Here is an 11932-nt window from a genome sequence, read left to right on the forward strand (position 1 = left end):
GGTTTTTTCCAGGATCAAAGCGAAGCAGGTGGTGTGGGTCGCTTAGCAAGTAGCGTCCCTGCCCTGGGACCGAGCCTGGCTGGCCCCAGCAGCCACGACAGCAGGAGCCGGGCACCGGGGACACTCCGTACAGCTTCAGACAGCGGGCAGCAAACGACGGCCATCCCCAGGGCACCACGCCCGCCGCGCTGCCGGGGTCAACACTCGCTCGGAGACTACGTACGCGCGCAGCTACATCCAGCGAGCTGGCGGCTGCTCAGCAGACTAGGGGAGCATAAAGGGAAGAGATCAGCACCACCGCGTAACGGTGACTGCTGAAGGCCCTGAGAGGCCACCGGTCTACTCCCTGTTAATTAAGCACAAGTAAGTGCATCTCCTCCTGCGGCAGGAGAGGACACCTCGACCAGTCCTGGCCGGTCCCAGATGGCGAAGTCAGGGGACCCTCTAGAGGGCTTTGGGCCTGGACTCAAGTCCCTGAAGGCCGGTCCTCAGGGCAAGGAACTGAAGAGAACACACGTGACTCTTGGATACGGTTGAAAAGCGTGAAGCTTGATTCGACCTAGAATCTTTTCTTCCTGTCTGATGCCCCTCGGCCCCCGCCCGAGAGAAGTTCACAGTCTGATCTATCACTCGAAGGCGCTAGTGTCTACCTGTCAGGTGAGGCCCTGGCTCCTAGAAACCCAGCACCCGGGGCCAGCCTCGCGCTCAGGTTTCCTTTCCCCGGCGCGGACTTCGCGGGAGACATACGAAACCACGGCGTCGCTTTCCTGAGGAATTAAACTGGCCGCGCACCGTGGCAACTCTCCTTTCCCAGGATAATCCATCAAAACACGGCCTAAATCAGGATAACACGGATCCCAAATTCTCAAAGTAGGACACGAAATTATATCTCAGTGACTTCCTTGACCCGAAAGAAAAAAGGCAAAGCTGGCCTCCCTTGATTCATCTTCGTGTTAATGGGGGGAAGGGTATGTTTCACACGCGGCGCAGAATAAGGCCCTTTTCAAGCTTTTCCTCACCATGTTAGAGGTCTCTTGAGCTATAGTATTTTATAAATCATCAACTCCAGTGACCTTCCTCTCTGTATTTATTATGCTTTGGGTGAAATAATATTGTAGGAGTTCCTATTTTTTAAATTCCGTGCTACTATAAAATAACACTGAATCTATCACTATTTTACCAATCCATTTATGACTTTAAAATCATAAATGGATTAGCTTTCAAATCTTCTCTTTCCGAGAAAAATAAGATAAGCTCTTTTTCATTTACCTTGGAAAGTGCTAGTTTCTCTGTTTTAAATATACAGCTCAGATTCACTTTTTTCTTTTCAAAAGAATTTTCTGTTTTCCTTTTGCCTCGCCTGGACCATCCTCTCTCAAAAACAACTGCTTTTGGACAAAACGCTGATACCACAGATTAAAGGCGGGCGTGTAACTCTGCAAACATGAAAGGGAAGATTTTCCTTAGCTCTTAACAGTAACAGCAGCAATACAACCATCTTTGTAAGAAAGATAACTTCATTTTTAACCCATCACAAATTATATATCTATTATTGAGTTAAGCCAAACACCGCGTACAATACGCAGGGTAAGATTTTTATTTTTTTAATTTAATTTAATTTTATTTTTTAAACATGGTCTGGATCCCTGCTCTGCTTTCTCTCTCCTGGAAGCAGCCATGTTTTGTTTTGTTTTGTTTTTAATTTTTATTTATTTATTTATTTTAGTTTTGGCTGTGTTGGGTCTTCGTTTCTGTGCGAGGGCTTTCTCTAGTGTGGCGAGCGGGGGCCATTCTTCATCGCGGTGCGTGGGCCTCTCACTATCGCGGCCTCTCTTGTTGCGGAGCACGGGCTCCAGACGCACAGGCTCAGTAGTTGTGCCACGTGGGCTCAGTAGTTGTGGCTCTCAGGCTCTAGAGCGCAGGCTCAGTACTTGTGGCACACGGGCTTAGTTGCTCCGCGGCATGTGGGATCTTCCGGGACCAGGGCTCAAACCCGTGTCCCCTGCATTGGCAGGCGGATTCTCAACCACTGCGCCACCAGGGAAGCCCCACGGGGTAAGATTTGCCGTTCTTTCTTTTCAAAAGGATTACGTTGATTTTATTCATTTTCATGGGGGTGCACTTTGCTCACGTAGCTGAGGTACCAATGTGAACACAGGTATGCGATGTATTTGCAAACCATCAGCAACACTGAAGCTGGTTGAAATAAAAATAGTTATATTTTGCCCATTAAGACTGGCAAATACTTAGAATACCTGATATATCTATTATTCCTACCCTCTGCAGCCTACAGGGTCTCTTTATGACTAACTGGAGTCCCAGATCTTGAAACTATGATTAGCGTTACAAACAGAGGTTCTCAAAAACGCGACCGCTGAGAACAGTGTTTCTGACTGGGCAAGGCAGCCCGACAAGCTCTATCGTAGGAGCTAAAGGCGCAAAGAAGGAGGAAAAATGCTGGAACTTATTTGTCCCTCTGATGAGACCACAAATTTTAGAAGTAGTTTAAAAAGTAAATAAATCTACATATTCCAAAATAGCCGCACGTCTAAAGGAAGGAAGTGTGTGACGATTTATAGAAAAGAGACCCGATGCTGACTCTGACGGATTGCACTGTGTGTGCGGACAATCCCACCCTCTTGAACAAGCGAGCAGAAAAGCAAACCAACCACCTGATCTTGGTAAAATCCGCAAGTGTGTTAACAAATCTGCCTTAACACCGATTTGCCGAAGTCTAAATTACGACTTTAAAGTGCCCGCAAAAGGAGTGGAGAGATGGCGTCTTGTGGTATCAGCTTCTGCTCTGAATTTGACTCTATTCCAACCGGCCTAAGTTTAAATATTGGTTCCCAAAGAGGGAGAGGCAGGTGTGCAGGCTTTCAAACTCTTCCCCGCCCGCCCGTCACGCCCCAGGCCCCAAGTGCTCTCAGAGCCCGCACGCCGGGCCGCGGTGAGGGGGCCCGCACCCCCGGACAGCAGCTCTGCTCTAGCACATCATCTGCCGCGGAAACGCCGGCAACATCGAAAGACGCTCCCCCTCCACCAGGGGCAACATTTTTCTTCAGGAAAATTGCCAACACGGGTGAAAGAGCTGTGTGCGAATGAAGAGACGTTAGCTACCGAGTCAAATTCCTGTAGTTCGGGATGATATTCATGGACATAAACATATTCTAAAGTAATAAAAAGTAGCGTTTCCCAAACAAGACCCGGGGATGCCGACGATAGCCTGTGATGGATTGTCCACCCGAGAACCAAGGGGGAAATCACATCATCTCGGACTTTTGGCTCTTTCCACTCCTGTTAACGAGGGTTTCAGGTGGGAAGAAGGTCAACACAGAGGTCTGAGGACAAATCATGTGGCCACCAGGAAGGGAACTGGCGTCTGACACTCTGCCAGAGGTCTGCCTTGCCAAGCTTATGAGATGGTCTCCATCTTGTCTGTGATTTAGCAGCTGCAAAGCATATGGATACTGGGAGAGACAGTTTTGAGGTTCTCTCTTAAATCTGGGAAAAGGCAATGGGAGAAAATTGTTACTGGTTAAGTCCAAATTTGAAACTTGGCTGCCGTCTATGAAAAAAACAGTAATGAGGGCTTGCTTTGTGCCAAGAGATGAGTTACAGAGGAGCGTGTAGAAAGAAGACACAGAAAAGATTGAAGGCCTGGGGCTTGGGCGGATGGCAGGGATTAGGTGGCTGCAGAGCCAGAGAGAGATGAGAGCGCAGCCGGGGGAGCGTGCGGGGTTAGTTGTTTGTCTGGGTCAGCGTTTCCCAAGTACGTTCATTCCCAGGACACACGTCAATTCCACTTAGAAATGCACGTTCAGCCCCCACTTGGTGTTTCACAGTGTCCGCCTCTATATTCAGTTCTCTAGCGAGTCCTACAGTGCAGGCTGTCTTACTGTTCACTGACACAGACTGTTCACGGTAGACAGTTGTGCTGTGAGCTGGCTTTTATCGGCTCACAAGAGCTGACTGTTAAATTTTCAGGAGTTTTCAAACATTAACAAGAGTCACTGTTTAAAAAAAATAAATTATATACACTTATAATTAATACATTATCCTAGGAACAAATTATATTATCTTAATAAGCCCGTCCAGTGAGTTTTTTATTTCAGCTATTTCACTTTTCAGTTCTTTCCATTTCTTTGAACTGTGTTCACAATTGTTTTTTGGAACATTTTCATAATAGTTTCTCTAATATCTTTGTCATACGATTCCAACATCTGTGTCACCTTATTGGTGTCCGTTGACTGCCTTTTGCCACACCAGTTGATATTTTCCTAATTCTTTCTATGCCAAGTAATTCCGGGTCACATTTTTACTATTACATTATGAGACTCTGGGCCTGGTTAAAATATACAGAAAATATCGATACTGTGGTTTCAGCAGACAGTCAACCTTGGTAGGTTCAGGCTGCAAGTTCCTACACACCATCTTTGCGGTCTTCGGGTCAGGTCACTTTCCAAAGCCTTTGTAGCGTTGTTTGGATCTGCCCCATACATTTGCTGCCCAGTGACTGGTCTGGGACCTGCATGGTCTACCTGTTAAATCAGTTCTCAAAGTCCTTTATGTGCTGATTAGAATGCGATTCATTCCGGTGCAGCTTGGGGGTGAGCCCAGGATTTCATCAACAGCGTTACGAGTTTGCGTTCCCAAACTCCTCTCTCTCTGTGCCCTGTGAGTACCTCCCAGCTTTCTGGGGCCCATTTTGTCCTCCATCTAGAAAGCTGTGACCCTAGCTACTTCTGTTTCCTTTCATGATCCTATAAATGATCACTTCCAGCCTCCTTTCCATCCTACTCACTTGCTTCTGGATTTTCCCAGTGCTTTAATACCTTTCTTCCAGTGTGGCACCCTGATAGGGAACTATTCCCTCCCTCAATCTGGATGCTATAAATGCATTCATGCAATTTGAAGACTGTTGGCTATTTCAGTAACTGCATCTCACTGTGGCTCAGACTAGATTCTCTGAGATCCCAGGCCTTTTGTATGTGTCTAATGTCAGGTCTCTGCTACACAACTGCCATTGGCCCTTCTCACCCAAATGCAGGACGCAGAACCATCAATATTATAGTTTACCTTGTTGCCTCTAGTTCGTGATTCTCGCCTACTGAAGCAATTTGGAATTCTGATGATACCATTATCTACCTATGATTTTGTTACTTATCCATCCTGCCCTTATAGACAGAGAATAAAAGTAAGTTTTGTTGTGTTCTGAGGAGCCTGGTAAAGTGGAAAGACTTTCAGAGGTTCAAGTCCATCTCTGCCTCCCGGCCCCAGTGGGTGATGCCCTCACCTGGACGTCCCACGAGCTTTTTATGAACGTATCCAACCCCCAATTGTGGACAGAGTTCGAACTCTTCCCTTTGGAGTTCCTCTGCCCCTGTGTCAAACAGGGGCTGTATCAAGATGCCTGTTCCAATGTGTTACAAGTTTAAGTAGGTGCTTTAGACAGATGCCCTACGGCGGCTGAGAGCTCGCCCACCTGCTCTAGAGGAGTCTGGATTTGAGAGATAGCCATAGGGCAGCCTTCCACTTACAGTCGCTTCAGAAAGGTCTCCAACAATCCCATCGTCAGAGCCGGTCAACTGGGCAAAGTGGTGTCCTCTCCAGAATAGACATTTGGGGTCTCAAGGAGGGAAACATGGATTGACAACCCAGAGTCCAGTAAAAGAGAAACGTGAAGACTGATGAGAATTGAGGAAAACGTTTTTATGGAAATTTTCAAGCACATTCCAAAGAGAATAATGTCATAAACCTCCGTGTGCCCCACATGCAGCTTCAATGATGATCAGCTCCCGACCAAGCTAGTTTCACCTGCATTCTCACCCACATCCCCTCCTTCACTCACCCCCTGCATTGTTTGGGAGCAAATCCCAGGCCCCATACCATTTCCTTCCTAATACTTGAATATGCAGGGAGAAGGCATTTAAACTAGGACGAACTCTTCACAGAGAAGGTGCATATAAAATCCAAGAGATTTTCTGATGATGGCCATTCTGACCAGTGTGAGATGGTACCTCATTGTAGTTTTGATTTGTATTTCTCTAATGATTAATGACGTTGAGCATTCTTTCATGTGTTTGTTGGCAATCTATGTATCTTCTTTGGAGAAATGTCTATTTAGGTCTTCTGCCCATTTTTGGATTGGGTTGTTTGTTTTTTTGATATTGAGCTGCATGAGCTGCTTGTAAATTTCGGAGATGAATCCTGTGTCAGTTGCTTCATTTGCAAATATTTTCTCCCATTCTGAGTGTTGTCTTTTGGTCTTGTTTATGGTTTCCTTCACTGTGCAAAAGCTTTTAAGTTTCATTAGGTCCCATTTGTTTATTTTTGTTTTTATTTCCATTTCTCTAGGAGGTGGGTCAAAAAGGATCTTGCTGTGACTTATGTCATAGAGTGTTCTGCCTATGTTTTCCTCTAAGAGTTTGACAGTGCCTGGCCTTACATTTAGGTTTTAATCCATTTTGAGTTTATTTTTGTGTATGGTGTTAGGGAGTGTTCTAATTTCATACTTTTACATGTACCTGTCCAGTTTTCCCAGCACCACTTATTGAAGAGGTTGTCTTTTCTCCACTGTATATTCTTGCCTCCTTTATCAAAGATAAGGTGACCATATGTGCGTGGGTTTATCTCTGGGCTTTCTATCCTGTTCCATTGATCTATATTTCTGTTTTTGTGCCAATACCATACTGTCTTGATTGCTGTAGCTTTGTAGTATAGTCTGAAGTCACAGTAAATGCTGGAGAGGGTGTGGAGAAAAGGGAACACTCTTGCACTGTTAGTGGGAATGTAAATTGATACAGCCACTATGGAGAACAGTATGGAGGTTCCTTAAAAAACTACAAATAGAACTACCATACGACCCAGCAATCCCACTACTGGGCATATACCCTGAGAAAACCATAAATCAAAAAGAATCATGGGGCTTCCCTGGTGGCGCAGTGGTTGAGAGTCCCCCTGCCCATGCAGGGGACACGGGTTCGAGCCCTGGTCCGGGAAGATTCCCACATGCTGCGGAGGAACTAAGCCCGTGCGCCACAACTGCTGAGCCTGCGCTCTAGAGCCCGCGAGCCACAACTACTGAGCCCTCGTGCTGCAACTACTGAAGCCCGCGCGCCTAGAGTCCATGCTGTGCAACAAGAGAAGCCACCGCGATGAGAAGCCCGCGCACTGCAACAAACAGTAGCCCCCGCTCGCCGCAACTAGAGAAAGCCCGCGTGCAGCAACGAAGACCCAACGCGGCCAAAAATAAATAATAAATAAATTAATTTTAAAAAAAAAAAAAGAATCATGTACCAAAATGTTCATTGTAACTCTATTTACAATAGTCAGGACATGGAAGCAACCTAAGTGTCCATCAACAGATGAATGGATAAAGAAGATGTGACACATATATATGATGGAATATTTCTCAGCCATAAAAAGAAACAAAATTGAGTTATTTGTGGTGAGGTGGGTGGACCTAGAGTCTGTCATACAGAGTGAAGTAAGTCAGAAAGAGAAAAACAAATACCATATGCTAAGACATATATATGGAATCTAAGGAAAAAAAAAAAAAGGTCATGAAGAACCTAGGGGTAAGATGGGAATAAAGACACAGACCTACTAGAGCATGGACTTGAGGATATGGGGAGGGGGAGGGGGAGGCTGTGACGAGGTGAGAGTGGCATGGACGTATATACACTACCAAGCGTAAAGTGGATAGCTAGTAGGAAGCAGCCGCGTAGCACAGGGAGATCAGTTAGGTGGTTTGTGACCACCTAGAGGGGTGGGATAGGGAGGGTGGGAGGGAGGGAGACGCAGGAGGGAAGAGAAATGGGAACATATGTATGTATATGTATAACTGATTCACTTTGTTATAAAGCAGAAACTAACACACCATTGTAAAGCAATTATACTCCAATAAAGATGTTAAAAAAAAAAATCCAAGAGAAAGTGAAACTTGAAAATAAACAAAAGTAAAGCCACCAAAGAAAAATTTGAAGGATCAAGTGGAGAAGGGAGAAAAGGAATTCATTCCCAGGAATTATTCTCAGATTTTGATAAAGTTTTATTTTTTAAATAAGACGTAAGATTCCATCACTACTCCTTTTTTTTTCTAATCAAACACTACAGCAGAAATCAGAGTTAATTGAGAAACAAGACTGATATTGGGGGGGGGGGAATCTGTGCACCCCCGTGCAGTTAAACATGAAAGAAACATATTTGAGCTGCATTGGCCCATGGTGACAACGCTTTTTAAAATATATGGGCCGTGACCTTATTTTTAAAGTTTATATTTATTTTGCTTCGTTCCACGAGATGTAAACTGGGATATTCAGTTATAAAACAGCATTTTATTGCTTCTGGGTAATTCCCCAAGAGAGGAAAATAAAGTTTATTTCCCGCCCAAAAAGTGATAAATGTTTAATGAAACATCTAGCCCTTTCCCCTTGAAGGTTAGGCATGACTTTTTAGAATATTTTTATAAGCATCTGATTTCTTCCACCTGAATTTAGCTGATGAATCAGAACCCAGGTGCAAGTGTGGAAAACAGGGAAGAAATACCTAAGGCTCTCAAAGCAGGATTTACTCTTCCATGCAGGGAGTTGTATTGAAAAGTGAGAGTTCTGTCCTCAGGAAGGATCAGGAACCGTCGGGGAAAAAACACCCACTTGGAAACCGTGGATAAAGGTTCAGAGCATCAGCTTTTGCTCAGCTTGTTAGTTCCCTGGAAGAAAAAGTATGAATATCTTGTATTTCACACACAGAGACACCTTTACATGCACATACCATAAAGGGCTTTTCAGGCCTCAAGTACTTTTCTAACCCAACTAGTTCCAGGAAAATATAAAACAAACCAGAAACAAATGTATGAAATGTTTCTTAGAATAAAGATTTCCAAGCAAAAGAGGAAAGATCTTGACAAAGCCCGTTGGGGATTTTACCAAAGGCCACATCTTTCTCAGCATTTCTAGATCGGGTGACCCTCCAGAGACAGCTCTGCAATCCCCATCGGGCGCCAGAGGCCACGTCACCTGCGTGCAGGGGGGCTGATAAAGACTGCGCCCCGTTCAAATGCACCCTTTCCCCCCCAACACACCCCTTTTATTTCCTGCTACGGTATTACTTGCTGCCTCGTTTTTATACCTCTGGTTTCCATTAAACACAAGTCAGGAGTAGAAGACTGTAAATCTCTCACGTTCAATGCACTGCAGGGCAGCCAGGCCCCATCCCCTACCTGAGGACCTCCTCTGCGGAAGCCCCCGTGCCCATGCCACCCCGGAGACTGGGAAGGGATGGGGCCAAGCAGGAGGGGAGGGAGGGAGCCTTCCAGCCCGCCCGGGCCGCTAACTCCAGGGCACCCAAGTTCTCTTTTCTCAGGTTTGTTTGCTCAGCTGGTGGCACGCGCAGCTCCAGCCCCGCCAGGCCTGGTGGAAAGCGGCTTCCTCCAAAGTCTAAGGGTCCATCTTAAAGAAGTGGTTTGCAGCCGAGAAGGAGGGGGCCCCGTTGAGCTCCGTGTCCCCCATACGTGGAAATAAGAGCTGTGGAAACAGACAGCGTTTCCCACTCCACCTACAGCGAGCCCGCCGGAGCACGCAAGGCAGGGGCTCCTTAGACCTTTCTCCACCCCGATTATCGGCCTTCACACGGCTCTCTGTATTCCAAACACACGCACAGCCCCCGCTGCCCAAGCCCCGGCGGAAGGTACGTCGTCTCCCCAAACCCCCGTCCTCCCAGCGCCCGGACTCGGGACCCACACCCTCGGCTCGGCTCCCGCAGGCGTCAAAACGCTTGTCGCCGCTGGTGCTCGGGCGACCGAGCGCTCACCCCACCGATCTTCTCTCTGACCAAGTGGCAGTGAAAGCTGGATTTGGAGAGCCTCACCAGCAGCTTCCGGCTGGGAGCACAGAGGGCGGAGCCTTGAGGGGCAGCCAACCCCTTCCTAGGCTGCCCTGTCCTCCCTCTCAGCCTGAAGGTGGTCCCCGTGCCTTGTCCCCAGCGAGCCCCTGCCCGTCACACACGACACGATTAGGGGACGGTGAGGGATGGCACGCCAGCACTTGCAACGGCCCTCACTGCGCGCGGGGCAGAGCCGGCCCACCTGCCTCAAGGCCGTAACTTACTCCCATCAGAGGTAGGAGCTCAGTGGCCTTAAAGGGTGTCCAGTGGCCGAGACCAGACCTGCCCAGCGACCAGCAGCCCGGGCCTCAGGTGGTGCCCCGAGGCCAGGCAGGGGGTGTCAGCAATGCCAGGTCCCTCCCAGGCGGCCGATCCCTGCCGGGGAGACGGAAGGGGGGGGGGCAGCTTCTTTGTGCCTCGTGTTCTCAAGGGTCAGGGAAACATCACAAGGAAAGAGTGAGAAGGAGAAGAGAGAGAGAGAGAGACGGGCCAGCTTCCCAGGGACGGTCCGGCTGGCCTCCCGTGAAGCCCGAACGCCAGCTTCTAATTTCACATCGTCAAGATTCACCTCCCAGAAAAGTCAGAGCCGAAAAGAACGTGTAATCTTCTTGAAAGAGATCCCACAGCTTCTCCAGATGTTTTGGTTTATTCTGTGGGGAGGGGAAAAGGTCTTGCTGGAGAGAAGCAAATATGTTCATTCCCTGAAAGGAGGAAGGTCACCGAGTGGGAACAGTTTATTCGCCTTTGGAAGGATCGCGTTTCAGCAGAAGCGGCCAGGAATAAGATATCATTTGTTAACTTTGCTGATCCAGTAAGTGTACGCTGGACAGCTGAGCCATTATTGGGGGCTCTCTGTTACGTGCCCTGTAACAAGGAAACAACGTCCCGCTGAGTTTAGGTGTGGTGTGTGCTGAGACCACGTACAACTTTCAGCGGCTTTGCACCGAGTTGGTTGTAGGGAACGGCACGCGGTGAACCAGTAGAACAGAAAGAAGCACGGCTTCCCTCGCCTCATCGGGAGATGCATTGCTAATAAACTACTGGAGAGTTTCAGCGGCGTGTGGTGACTTTTATCAAATCAACTCCACAATATAGGATTGTATTGTTGCGTGTGTGGTGGTTTTCCTCCCCAGGTGAAATACCCCAGAATCAGAGAAACTTTTTGAGTTCAAAGGACTGTCTGTGTCCCTGCTTCTCATTCTACTGATGGCAGGTCGAGGCCCACGGCGGGGTCAGCGCAGGTGTGAGCGCACGAGGGGCCTCGGGGACGGAGCCAGGACTAGGACCTGGACGATGCCGCATCAGACCGGGAGGAACACATGCGGGGGGTGGCGGCCGGGCCCCCAGAGCTCCGTGCGCTGTCCTGACCCATCTTGGCATCGGCGGTAGGACGGCAGCTCTTTCTTTTCTCCAAACACCCCTTCCGCCCCCAGTCCGAAGGGGCGCAGGGGCGGGGGCCGGAGCCGGGGCCAGGCACCGTGTGCAGTAAGGAGCTGCCTGAGGTGAGCTCCCGGGAGCCCCACCCCTCAGGAGCCTGCTCTGTGCGACTGGCCAATGGTCCACAGCGACCGGCCCGGGCCGGAGGCTGCATCTCCCGTCCTCGCTCCCGAGACCGGGGACAGGGCACGGGGGGCAAGGGCAGAGGGCGAACTGAAAGTACAGGCTGACAGGGTCCCTTTCTTTGGTTGCTGTGTCCCTGACAACGACCCTTCCTAGGAAGTGCGTGGCTGAGGGGGAGCCAGTGATGGGTGGAGTGACTCGGAGGCTGAACTGCAGCCCCGGAGGGAGGCCGGTGACGCTCAGCTCACGGTGCCGCTGCCAGTGCAGGGCGGTCGCCAGCCCCCTCCCGGCAGGGGACTTGGCGGGGGGCTGTCAGCGCTCCTTCCCTCCTCTGACAGCAGCTCCGCGGCCAGCTCCCAAGGTGGGCGTGGGCACTGGTCCGGACCCTGGGGCCTCCATCCCCTGTTCAGCGGTCAGCCCAGGGGAGCTCATGGGCCAAGTAAGGCCAGAGAGGCTCTCTGGGAGGTGTGGTGGCGAGGCACGGAGA

This window comes from Kogia breviceps, chromosome 10 (assembly GCF_026419965.1).
Source record: "Kogia breviceps isolate mKogBre1 chromosome 10, mKogBre1 haplotype 1, whole genome shotgun sequence".
NCBI classification, from domain to species: Eukaryota; Metazoa; Chordata; class Mammalia; order Artiodactyla; family Physeteridae; genus Kogia; species Kogia breviceps.